Source organism: Diceros bicornis, chromosome 2 (genome assembly GCF_020826845.1).
Source record: "Diceros bicornis minor isolate mBicDic1 chromosome 2, mDicBic1.mat.cur, whole genome shotgun sequence".
NCBI classification, from domain to species: Eukaryota; Metazoa; Chordata; class Mammalia; order Perissodactyla; family Rhinocerotidae; genus Diceros; species Diceros bicornis.
Genome location: NC_080741.1, coordinates 51036083 through 51049269, shown reverse-complemented (window position 1 = coordinate 51049269; position 13187 = coordinate 51036083). Strand labels below are relative to the sequence as shown.

Sequence of the window (13187 nt, the reverse complement as noted above, 5' to 3'; positions counted from 1 at the left end):
GGAGTTTCTGTCTCTTCTACCTCAGTTAGGATTGTCTGTTGTTGCACAAGTTCCTCTTATCCAGTTTTCAGTTCTGTCTCAGGGGTAATTTTTCCACGAGTAGTTGTAAATTGGCTGTGTCCGCGGGAGGAGGTGAGTTCAGAGTCTGCCTATGCCGCCATCTTGACTTCCTCCCATAATTACTTTAAATGCAAATAATTTAAACTCTTCTAATCAAAAGATGAGACTGGCAGATTAAATTAAAAATATGGTCCAACTACAGTCATGTGCCGCAAAAATGGTCCAACTACAGTCATGTGCCGCATAACAACACATATATGATGGCGGTCCCATAACATTAGTACCATACAGCGTAGGTATACCATCCAGGTCTGTGTAATTACACTCTATGATGTTCACACAATGGTAAAATCACCTAAGGACTCATTTCTCAGAACGTATCCCCGTTGTTAAGCAACGCATGACTGTATATGCTGTCTACAAGAGACTCACTTCAGATCCAAAGACACAAACAGGTTGAAAGCGAAAGGACAGAAAAAGATACCCCATGTAAACAGTAACCAAATGAGAGCTAGGGTGGCTATATCAATATCACACAAAACAGATTTTAAATCTAAAAAGGTATGAAAGACAAAGGACATTATATATTAAATAAAAGGTTCAAAAAATAAAGCAAGAAAATAAAACAATCATAAACGCTATGCATCTAATAACAGATCATCAAAATGTATGAAGCAAAAATTGAAAGAACTGAAGGGAGAAATAAACAGTTCTATAACAACAGTTGGAAACTTCAAACCTCACTTTCAATAATGGATAGACTGGGGCCAGCCCCATGGTCTAGTGGTTAATTGCATGCGCTCTGCTGCTGGCGGCCTGGGTTTGGATCCCGGGCGCACACTGATGCACCATTTGTCAGACCATGCTGTGGCAGCGTCCCATATAAAGTGGAAGAAGATGGGCACGGATGTTAGCCCAGGGCCAGTCTTCCTCAGCAAAAAAAAAAAAAAAAAAAAAGAGGAGGATTGGCATGGATGTTAGCTCACAGCTGATCTTCCTCACAAAAAAAATAAATATAAAAACATTAAAAAAAAAATAATGGATTGACCAGACAGACTGTAAGTAAGGAAAGAGAGAACTTAAACAACACAATAAACCAACAAGATCTAATCAACATATATAGAACACTCCACCCAACAATGGCAGAATCACATCTTCTCAAGTACACATGAGATATTATGCAGGATGGACCATTTGTTAGGCCACAGACAGGTCTCAACAGATTTTATAAGATAAATACCATACAAAGTATCGTTTCTCACCAAAATGGGATGAAGTTTGAAATCAATAAAGGAAAACTGCAAAATTCACAAAATTTATTTATTTATTTATTTATTTGTGTGTGTGTGAGGAAGACTGACCCTGAGCTAACATCTGTGCCCATCTTCCTCTATTCTATATGTGGGACTTATAGAAGCATGGCTTGATGAGCGGTGCATAGGTCCGTGCCCAGGATGCAAACCTGCCAACCCCAGGACACCGAAGCAGAGTGCGTGAACTTAACCACTATGCAACCAGGCCAGGCCCTCACAAAATTTAAAACGCATATGACCCCTGACTTTTCTTTTTTTTTTTTTTAATTTTTATTTATTTATTTTCCCCAAAGCCCCAGTAGATAGTTGTATGTCATAGTTGCACATCCTTCTAGTTGCTGTATGTGGGACGCGGCCTCAGCATGGCCGGAGAAGCAGTGCGTCGGTGCACGCCTGGGATCCGAACCCGGGCCGCCAGCAGCGGAGCACATGCACTTAACCGCTAAGCCACAGGGCCAGCCCTAAAACGCATATGACCCCTGACTTTTCAGTTCCTCTTTTAGGATTTCATTCTCTAGAAACTTACAGCATGAGGTGACATGTTTACAAAGGTACATAATGCAGCACTGTTTGTAATAGCAAAAGATTATAAAATCTAAATGTATATCAATAAAGTATATTTGTACTACTGACATACTACACAACTCTTAAAAAATGAGATAGCTATATTAATTGATATAGGATGAGCTATTATATATTAAGTTTAAAAATATGGACAAAATATTATTTGTAATGATATCATCTATGCAAAAGAGAAAAATATATGCAGTTATGCATCACTTGACGTAGATACATTCTGAAAAACGTGTAATTAGGTGATTTCATCATTGTGCAAACACCATAGAGTGTCCTCACACAAAACTAGATGCTATAGCCTACTACACACCTAGGCTACATGGTATAGCCTATCGTTACTAGGCTACAAATCTGCACAAGATGTTATTGTACTGAATACTGTAGGCAACTGTCACACAATGGTAAGTATTTGTGTATCTAAACACAGAAAAGGCACAGTAAAAATACAGCATGAAAGATAAAAAATGGTACACCTGTATAGGGCACTTACCATGAATGGAACTTGCAGGACTGGAAGTTGCTCTGGGTGAGTCAGTGAGTGACTAGTGAGTGAACATGAACGTCTAAGACATTACTGTACACTAGACTCTATAAACACTTTATAAAATGTTTATATAAAAACATCTTTTTAATAAAGTATATTTATAAAAAAACTTTCTTCAATAACCAATTAACTTTAGCTTACTGTAACTTTTTTACTTAATAAACTTTAACTTTTTGACTCTTTTGTAGTAACATGTAGCTTAAAACACAAACATTGTATAGCTGTACAAAAATATTTTCTTTCTTTATATCCTTATTCTATAAGCTTTTTCTATTTAAAAATTTTTTTTAATTTTTTAAACTTTTTTTTAAAACCTAAGACACAAACACACACATTAGCCTAGGCCTACACAGGGTCAAGATCATCAATATCACTGTCTTCCACCTTCACCTTTTGTCCCACTGCTAGGTCTTCAGGGGCAATAATACACATGAAGCTGTCATTTCCTATGATAACAATGCATTCTTCTGGAATACCTCCTGAAGGACCTGAAGGTTTGTTTATACCAGCATCACCACAAACTTGTGAATAATGCATTGCACTGCAATGTTATGACTGCCATGACGTCACTAAGCAATAGGAATTTTTCAGTTTCATTACACTCCTATAAAACCACGGTCTTAGATACAGTCTGTCATTGACCAAAACATCATTATGCAGCTCATGACAGCACAATAAAGTTAGAGGACTCACACTTCCTGATTTTAAAACTTACTACAAAGGTACAGTAATCAAGACAGTATGGCACTGGCATAAGGATAAGCATACAGATCAATGGAAGAGAATTGAAAGTCCAGAAATAAATCTTCACATTTAGAGTCAAGTGTTTTACACAAGAGGGGCAAGACAATTCAATAAAGAAAGGATAGTCTTTTCAACAAATAGTACTGGGACAACTGGATGTCCCCAAGCAAAAGAATGAAGTTGGACACCTACCTCACACCATGCATAAAAATTAACTTAAAATAGATCAAAGACCTAAACATTTAAGAGGTAAAATTATGAAATTCTTAGGAAAAAACGTGCATACATCTTTGTGACCTTGGATTAGGAAATGATTTCCTAGATACGATAGATACCAAAAGCACAAGCAACAAAAGGAAAAATAGATAAATTGGATATCATCAAAATTTAAAACTTTTGTGCTTTAAAGGACACCATCAAGAGAGTGAAAAGACAGCACACAGAATGGAAGAAAACTTGTGCAAATCACATATTATTTGATAAGGGACTTATATCTAGACTATATAAAGAACTATTTTATAAGGCTGGCCCCATGGCCTAGTGGTTAAGTTCACCACGCTCTGTTTCGGTGGTCCGGGTTGGGTTCCCAGGCGCAGACCTACATGCCTTGTCAGCAGCCATGCTGCAGCGGTGACCCACATACAAAATAGAAGACGACTGGCACAGAACCTTAGCTCAGGGCGAACCTTCCTCAAGCAAAAAGAGGAAGATTGGCAACAGATCTTAGCTCAGGGCGAATCTTCCTCAGCAAAAAAATATAATAAAATAAAATAAGAATTTTTTAAAAAAGAACTATTTTATAACTTAATAGCAAAAAAACAAATAACTCAAAATTTTAAAAACGGGCAGGGCCGGCCCCGTGGCTTAGCGGTTAAGTGCATGCGCTCCGCTACTGGCAGCCCGGGTTCGGATCCCGGGCGCGCACCGACACCGCTTGTCCGGCCGTGCTGAGGCCGCGTCCCACATACAGCAACTAGAAGGATGTGCAGCTATGACATACAACTATCTACTGGGGCTTTGGGGGAAAAATAAATAAATTAAAAATTAAAAACGGGCAGAGGCTATGAATAGACATTTCTCCAAAGATGATATGTAAATGACCAAAAGGCAGAGGAAAAATGCTCAATACTACCCATAAGGGAAATGCACATCAAAACCACAATAAGACACCACTTCACATCCACTAGGGTGGCTATAATAAAAGACAAACTGGCAAGGATGTGGAGAAATTGGAACTCGCGTACACTGCTGGTGGGAATGGGCAAAAGACGTGCCAAACCATCTAGTAGTGGTTCCCTCCAAAGTTTTCCTCAGGATAGCTGGAGTTCTTACAGACATGCAGTTTAATCCAGCAAAGCAAATGATTATTGGTCTTGGGGCCAAAATGACCTCAAACTATTCTCAAACTTTAAATGGGTAAAAATTCTGAGTTGCTGGCATGGAGTCAGGGTCACTTTTGGTAAGCAGAACTGGCACTATGAGATGAACTGAATGCCAGGTTAAGGCTTTAAATGTCGAAGCTCATCAAACTCCAGCAAAGATACTGGTTGATATATAGAGCAAGACAGGAGCCAAGAAAGTCAGAATCTACTAAGGAGTATATAACAAATCACCTACCACAGCATCTAACTCTGAAAATAAGTGGCACTAAAACATCAATTCTATACACGTCTATGGCTGGCAGTGAAAATGCAAGTGGGAGTGAGAAGGGCCTGCTACCTCAACTGCCCAGATCCCACCCCCAACTGATGCTACACAGCAATAAGTAGAAGGGCCTCTGTGGTGAGTTCTGAAAATCAGGATGTGAGCCCAGGTGAAGCTGCTGCAGGTGCAGATCTTGGTGGTAGTAGTAAAGAGTCATATAACAGCTCTGAAGGTTGAAGTGAAAAATGGTTCCACATGGATAGCAGTTGAATAGGGGTCAGCTGGTCCTCAGAGACGGCGAGCATCACATAAAGCAACAGGCTATACCCCTAGTGATGTCCTTCTATCAATCCCTTTAAGTTTCAGCTTTGCAATCACACTCCCCCAGAACCTAAAGACTCTGGTTTCCTGGAAGCTGACCAATGGGTAGGTCAGCATCCTTTATGGTTGGAATTATGATGGTGCTGATTGTTTTCGAGCCTCCTCCGCCCTTAATTCTTAATTAATAGAAACATTCTTGGCAAATGTTTTCACTCTGGTCCATCTTGCAAAGGCCAAGAATTTCACCTCTAGCAGCATAATACCAATACCCAGGGCCATCCCTTTTAATCACAATTCCAGTTCCAAAAGCCAACAAAGCAGACCAGGGGGTCCTATTCTATTAGTTTTAGCTGTGGTATGCAGGGGCTTGATTTTGCTTTAAACGCTTTAATATTTTCCAAAGTAAATACTTCGGGCTCCATAGGACACTCAGCTAAGAGCATCAAGGGGGCAGTGACTGGCAAGGGCTGGTCTGAGCACCTACCCAACTAAGATCCAACTATAAGTTTTTATTTTTATTTTTTTTTATTTTATTTGTTTTTTTTCACCCAAAGCCCCAGTAGATAGTTGTATGTCATAGCTGCACATCCTTCTAGTTGCTGTATGTGGGATGCGGCCTCAGCATGGCCGGAGAAGCGGTGCATCGGTGCGCGCCCGCGATCAGAACCTGGGCCGCCAGTAGCGGAGCGCATGCACTTAACTGCTAAGCCACGGGGCCGGCCCCGAGATTCATTCTTAAGAAGAGCATTTACTGAAGGTGAAGTTTTGTGCATGGATTCCCTTAAAAATATACATGCCCACTTTCTCCTTGGAATGTTTTTGTGTACTCCTAGATTGAAGACTGTAGTTTGAAGAACTTACCCTTACCTTGTTCTATCACTTACCTCCTTTTTTTTGCCTATATTACCACTCTGCTGACTGCTTTCTTTTTGTTTGTAAACATACTCAAGTCTCTCTCATGCAAAACACACACACACTAATAAAAAACCTTTAAATATCAGTTGAATAAATAAATGAATGTCCATCAAATATTGCTAATCCCCCAGGGCTCAATACTATTCCCCAGCACTGTTCTTGATCCACGTGCTATCCCCAGGTGCCATGGACTGAATGTTTGTGTCCTCCCAAAATTCATATGTTGAAGCTCTAATTCTTAATGTGATGGTAGGGCCTTTGGGACATAATTAGGTCATGAGAGTGCAGTCCTCATGAATGGGATTAGTGTCCTTATAAGAAGAGACAAAAGAGAGATGATCTCTCTCTCCACCATGTGAGGATAGAGCAAGAAAGTAGCTGTCTGCAAGCCAAGAGGTTCCTTACCAGGAACCAAATCATCTGGCACCTTGATCTTGAACTTCTCTGCCTCCAGAACTTTGAGAAACAAATTTCTACTGTTGAAGTCACACAGTCTATTGTATTTTGTTATAGCAGCCCAAGCTAAGACACTGGGCAATCTCATCTATTCCCAACTTAACCACCAAAACTACCATCTCTATGAGGATAATTTCCCCATCTCCACCTCCTGCCTAGACTTCCCCTATAAAGTCCAAATGCTTGCCAGAAATCACTATTCGGCTATCCCATAGGAATCTCAAGCTCATGTACAAATTAGACTTTATTACTGTAGGGAGACATTTAAATACTTCATCAGAGCTGCTTTTTCTTATGAATAAAAATTTCCCAGGTTTTAAATATTCTTATATCCTGGTCCCTTACACCAGCAAATTACAGTCAGGTTCCTAGGTTAAGAGAGAGCTTTGTAAGGAAGTACAGTGTGGTGGTGAAGGGCTACAAGTGCAGTCTCTGGACATACTCTGCTTGGGTTCAGAGCCAGACTGCTTGGAGGCTCTGCCACACTGTAGAACCTTAAACAAGTTATTTAACTTAACACCTCAGTTTACTTATCCGTAAAAATAAGGATGAAGATAATGTCTACTTCATAGAGTTAACAGGATACAACGACAACGTAAACTTGTTAAAACAATGCCTGACAAATAAAATGCTCTGTAAATGCTAGCTACTACTATTTTAAGAGTTTATTTCAAAAATCATTGGGATATCAACCAAGGTGACCTCAAAAAAAAAAAAAAAAAATCACTGGGATTTGGAATGCATTCCCAATGATGCAGTCTGATTTGGCTAAATGACTGACATTAAAGTTTTATTTGCCAATTACATTATATGGCAGACATTTTCCATAAAATCTGCAGTTCCAAGGTTCTGACAAATATATATTTAAAGAACGTATGCGGGGCTTGCCCCGTGGCTTAGCAGTTAAGTGCCTGCGCTCTGTTGCTGGCGACCCAGGTTTGGATCCCGGGCGCGCACAGATGCACCACTTGTCAGGCCATGCTGTGGCAGCGTCCCATATAAAGTGGAGGAAGATGGGCACAGGTGTTAGCCCAGAGCCAGCCTTCCTCAGCAAAAAGAGGAGGATTGGCATGGATGTTAGCTCAGGGCTGATCTTCCTCAAAAAAAAAAAAAAAACATATGTAATACATATTATGCCAGAAAATACATCCCTTGCAGCCATTTATGACAGAAATGTTAAGATGCTAACTTAAAAATGTGCAAGGAGGTAAATGAGCTATTCAAAATTTTAGGGGAAAATTTTTTTTAATTCTCTTAAGTGGTCCAAGAGTAAAAGGGTTTCAAGGTGGTTGGCCTAGTGCAAGTGTTTTAGAGTCAGACTCCTTGGGTTTGAATCAAAACTCCAGTTTTCTATCTATATACCCCTAGTAAGTTATTTAACTTCTATATGCCTCAAAGCTCTTCTTCTATACAATGGGAATAATAATGTTATCTACCTCATATGATTACAATAAGAAGTAAATGAGATCATGTATAAGAAACAATTATACTCAGAGCAACATTATTTATAACAGCCAAAAACTGGAAACAATCCAAAAGTTCATCAACAGGTAGATGGATAAACAAAATGTGATATACCCATAAAAAGGAATGCAACAACATGGATGAACCTCAAAACACATTACAAGTGAAAGAAGCGAGACACAAAAAACTAAGAATTGTATAATTCCAATTATAGGAAATTTTTAGAAAATATAAAACTACAGAGACAGAAAGCAGATCAGTGGATGCTAGGACTTGCAGTTAGAGTGGGATGTGGGAATTAACAACAAACAGGAACTAGGGAATGTTCTGAGGTGTTGGAAATATTCTAAATCAGAATAGTGGTGATCCGGCCAGCCCCGTGGCTTAGCGGTTAAGTGCGCGCGCTCCAGGTTCGGATCCCGGGCGCGCACTGACGCACCGTTTCTCAGGCCATGCTGAGGCCGCGTCCCACATACAGCAACTAGAAGGATGTGCAACTATGACATACAACTACCTACTGGGGCTTTGGGGGAAAAAAAAAAAAGGAGGAAGATTGGCAATAGATGTTAGCTCAGAGCCGGTCTTCCTAAGCAAAAATAGGAGGATTAGCATGGATGTTAGCTCAGGGCTGATCTTCCTCACAAAAAAAAAAAAAAAAAAAAGGAATAGTGGTAATGGTTGCATCATTATGATATGTAAATTATGCCGCCCCAAAAAAAAGCTTTGAAAAAGCAACGATGTATTAAATATTACAACTACTGCTACTATGTTCAGGTATTTAAAATCATAACAACATTAGCTGGAAAGGACCTCCCTGAGTATGTCTATTCCTACCCTGAAACAAGAATAATAAAGGCAAGCACAGCTGAGTGCTGACTCCGCCACAGTTAAGCATTTTACATGGGTTCTCTCATTTAATCATCACAAGTCCTCCATGGGGTAAGTTCTATTACTATCCCCACTTTACAGACTATGAAACTGAGGCTCAAATAGGTTGAGAGACTTGCCCCAAAACAATACAATTAATATGAAGAAAAGCTAATATGCCAACTCAAGACCATCTAATTCCAAAGCCAATGCTCTTAGAAAAAACCCATCCAGAATTTCAAAGGACTCTACACAACCAAAATAATCTTGAAAAAGAACATAGTTGGAGGACTCACAGTTCTCGATTTCAAAACTTAACTACAAAGCTACAGTAATCAAAACAGTATGGTATTGGTAAAAGGACAGAACATATAGAACAATGGAATACTGAACTGTACACTGAAAATGGGAAAAAAAAAGGGGGTCAGCCCCATGGCCTAGTGATTAAGTTCAGCAAGTTCCGCTTCAGCAGCCCGGGTTAGGTTCGTAGGCACGGACCTACACCACTCGTCAGTGGCCATGCTGTGGCGGCATATAAAATAGCGGAAGATTGGCATAGATGTTAGCTCAGGGCAAATCTTCCTCAGTAAAAAAAAAAAACGGAAAAAAGAAAGAGAGAGACATACTACTTCACATCCATTAAGGTGGTTATTGTCAGAAAACAAGAAAATAACAAGTGCTGGCGAGGATGTGGAGAAATTGGAACCCTTGTGCATTACTGGTGGAAATATAAAATGATGTAACTGCTGTGGAAAAACAGAATGGTGGTTCCTCAAAAAGCTAAACACAGAATTATCATAAGACCCACTTCTGGGTATATACCCAAAGATACTGAAAGCAGGGACACGAAGAGATATTTGTATACCCATGTTCACAGCAGCATTATTCACAAAAGCCAGAAGGTGGGAACAATCCAATTATCTACCAACAAATGAACATATAAACAAAATGTGGTCTATACACACCAATAGAATATTATTCAGCCTTAAAACAGAATGAAGATGTCAATTACATTTCAATTAAAATTTTTTTTTAATTTTTAAAAAAGGAATGAAGTTTGAATACATGCTATGACATGAATGAACCCTGAAAACATTATACTAAGTGAAATAAACCAGACACAAAAGGATATTGTATGATTCCATTTATATGGGGTACCTAGAACAGGGAAATTCATACAGACAGAATACAGATCCGAGGTTACCAGGGGCTGGAGGGAGGAAGCAATGGGAGTTACTTGCTTAATGGTTAAAGCTTCTGTTTGGGGTGATGAAAAAGCTTTGGAAATAGACAGTAGTGATGGTTGCACTACATTGTGTATGTAATTAATGCACTAAATTTTACACTTAAAAATGGTTTAAATGACAAATTTTGTTACAACATACGTAACAAATTATTGTTTTGTTGTTCATTACAATTATTCATCACAACTTTGTAAAAATATTAGTAACGTGATACATGAAAAACCATTATACACCTTAAATGAGTGAACTGTATGGTGTGTGAATTATATCTCCACAAAGCTTAGCTTAAAAAAGAGGTAACAGTGATGGCTAACATTTAGTGAACACTTTCTGCATACCAGGCACTGTTCTAAGGGCATTACATGTATTATATAAACCTCACAACAACCTATATGAGGTGGTTAGATTTCGTAACCTCATTTCACATGAGGAAATTGAAATTAGGTAACTTGTCCAATGTCACTGAGTTAGTGGACGAGTCAGAGATTCAAACCCTATCAGATTCTAGAGCTCCTTACTGTTACCAACTCCGCTATACTGAGTCCTACAGTATGATAGGAGGGTTATAAAAGGCACTCAATAGATGCCCGTTAACTAAGTGAATGAGACGAATAACATATTGGTGGAGTCTAGCAGAAAAACTGATTCTAAGCACTTGATATACAGCTGGAAGAGTCCATCAAAGAAGATTTATGATCTTTAAAGATTCAGAACTTTCCAATAGTTTTAATCTTAATACAACTCTGAATCAAATTATTAACACCATCTTATACATTTAAACATTGGCAGAAGAGTATAACCTTGCCCAAGTATCTTCAGTAAGACCAGTGACTTCATTCAGTAACCTCCCCTTTGACAAATCTCCTCTGAAAGGCTACAAGAAGTTAGGATCGTAAAGGCAACAAAAATAAACCCAAGTCTGGTAAGACAATTCTATAAACAAGGGTGCTATAAATGTCCAGAAAGACAGACCCAGTACCTAACCTAGATTAGAGACCTAGTACCTAACCTAGGTTAGGTACCTAGTTAGGTGCTAGTTAATATGACAAAGCTCAGGTCCAAATTTTGTTGTGTTTCACCAAAATGGTAACATACCATTAGTTACTTCAGACATTGGCAGTCCTACCACTCATCAGTTCTTGATACCTCTTCCTTAGAGTCCTCCCAAGTTTGCTGATGTTGACATTATTAAAGCACTCACACTGGTGGCATTACTCAACAGGAAGTTGAAAACTAACAAACCTAGGGCACAATCCAGAGTTCAGAAAATGAACCAGGTGACCAGACGCATCAATCTACTGAACTCGTTCACTGAGATCCAGCAACGCTGACCTTCACAAACAAACCTGGAATATGTAAAAAATACAATTACCCTTACAGTTTACGTGCCCTACAAAAAAAGGCCCGTTCTTTTCGTTAAAAAAGGCACTCCAGAGTTGAACCCAGAAGCACAACATCAATTCTAAAGTTAAGGGAAAAACACAGATTTACAACGCCAAAAGGAATCTAAAGAGTGAACACAAGGAAACATCCCTCTCCTCTCACATTTGCCCAACGGGCGCGGAACCCACTAGACCACTCCCCCGCCTCCAGGTTCTACCGCCCCGGGGGCCGGGCTCCGAGCTCTCGCGCCCTGTGGTCTAACCGAGCCCACTCGTATCTGTCCAGGCCTGAGCGCGAGGCTACGTGCTAGGCACAAGAAGGGCTCCCTCTGAAGCGATGCCTGAGAACTGGATCAGATTCCTGCAACAGCATGAAAAAAGGAGGAAGAAAGGGCCCGCCTGCGGCTCCGCAGACCAGAAGCACCGAACCGCAACCACGCACCAGCCCTCGATCCCGCGGCCGGCCGCCCGGAGGCTGGACCGGTAATTCTACCGCCGCGCCCCGCCCCGGGCCCGCGACCGTTCCGGGGCGTTCCTCCGGTGGGCGGTGCCTCCCTCACTACACCGCCACTTCGCTCTCTTCTTTCCGAGCAAGGCCGCGGCCGCCCCGCGACGCCGAAGCCGCAGCTTCCAGGCCGCGCGGGCCCGCGACTTCCAGAGCGGCCTGACAGGTCAGCTCCTTCCCCGCAGACTCCGACAAGCCCTCTCTACCGCCCCCGGCCCTTACCGAGGCAACGCGGCCTCCACGGCCCGCTCCTCCTAATACTCAGCCGCCGCCACCGACCCAGCGCCGCGGAGACCGGAACTTCCTCCGCACCAGGGCGCTGCCTCCACAAAGGCGCGGCGCCGCCGCCTTCAGCGCTCAGCCCGCCGGGAAATGGAGTACAGCAAGGAGTTGTACTCCCGCCGTGCCCCGCGCATGGGGGGGGAGGGGTTAAGGGGGTATTTTGCCTGCGGGGGCGGGGCGTAAGGATACGCTGTTCGTTGGCTTCCAATGGGAGGGCGCTCTTCTCCGCCCATGTCCGCGGGGTTGCTGGGGGTTGTAGTTTGGCAGTTGGCTAGCGGCGGAAGGTGGTGCTGCGCTGTCTTTGGATTTGAGTAAAGCATGCAGTCTCTTGGTTGCTTGGCGTTCTCGAGATTTGCACCCCGGCAGAAGCGCGGATACGGCCCTGGCGTCCCTAGTTCGAGGCCGCCTTATTATCCGTTAATGTGAAGGAAATGGAAGGGAGCCTTCTCCGGCCTAAACCTTCCGGGGAAGGGACTGCTGGCCCACACAAGCCCCTGGCTCCCGACCCTCCCAGCCCAAGAGCTTGGCCCTTTTGCCCAAGACCCGAGGATAGATACGAGAGAAGCACTTGAATTACAAAAGCAGTAGTCACAAAGGCTCCTCCCCTTTTCCTTCTGTTGGGTTTCCAAGTTAGACATCCCCAGCTCAAGAATACCAGGCGGATATCAGCTATGTTAAAGGTTCAGTAGCCCTACCTATGAAGGAAAATCCACCTAGCTTCCACAAGACCTTGCTAGCTCTCGGGCAATAAATCTGGCCAAGATTAACTTGTGCGAGGTCACAGAGGAACTGGAAGGTGTCTGCAAATCAGCAGTCTAGTCGAAATGGGACAGCACAGCTTTCAGTTTGCAGCTCACTTCCAGAATCTCC

At 41.7% G+C, this 13187-nt stretch overlaps 1 protein-coding gene across 4 annotated transcripts in view; it reads right to left on the bottom strand.

Annotated features, from left to right (window-relative positions):
* The window catches only part of RBM6 (RNA binding motif protein 6), a 114294-nt gene extending 101941 nt beyond the window's left edge, over positions 1 to 12353 (bottom strand). Inside the window, exon 1 of one of the 4 annotated variants that reach the window (XM_058559082.1) lies at positions 12258 to 12353. The gene's annotated coding sequence lies outside the window, so the exon portion shown is untranslated. Of the gene's footprint in view, positions 1 to 2439; positions 2492 to 11390; positions 11495 to 12257 lie in introns of those variants that run through there. The other 3 variants (XM_058559091.1, XM_058559132.1, XM_058559102.1) reach the window with 3 other exon arrangements.
* Between the last annotated feature and the right edge of the window lie 834 nt (positions 12354 to 13187).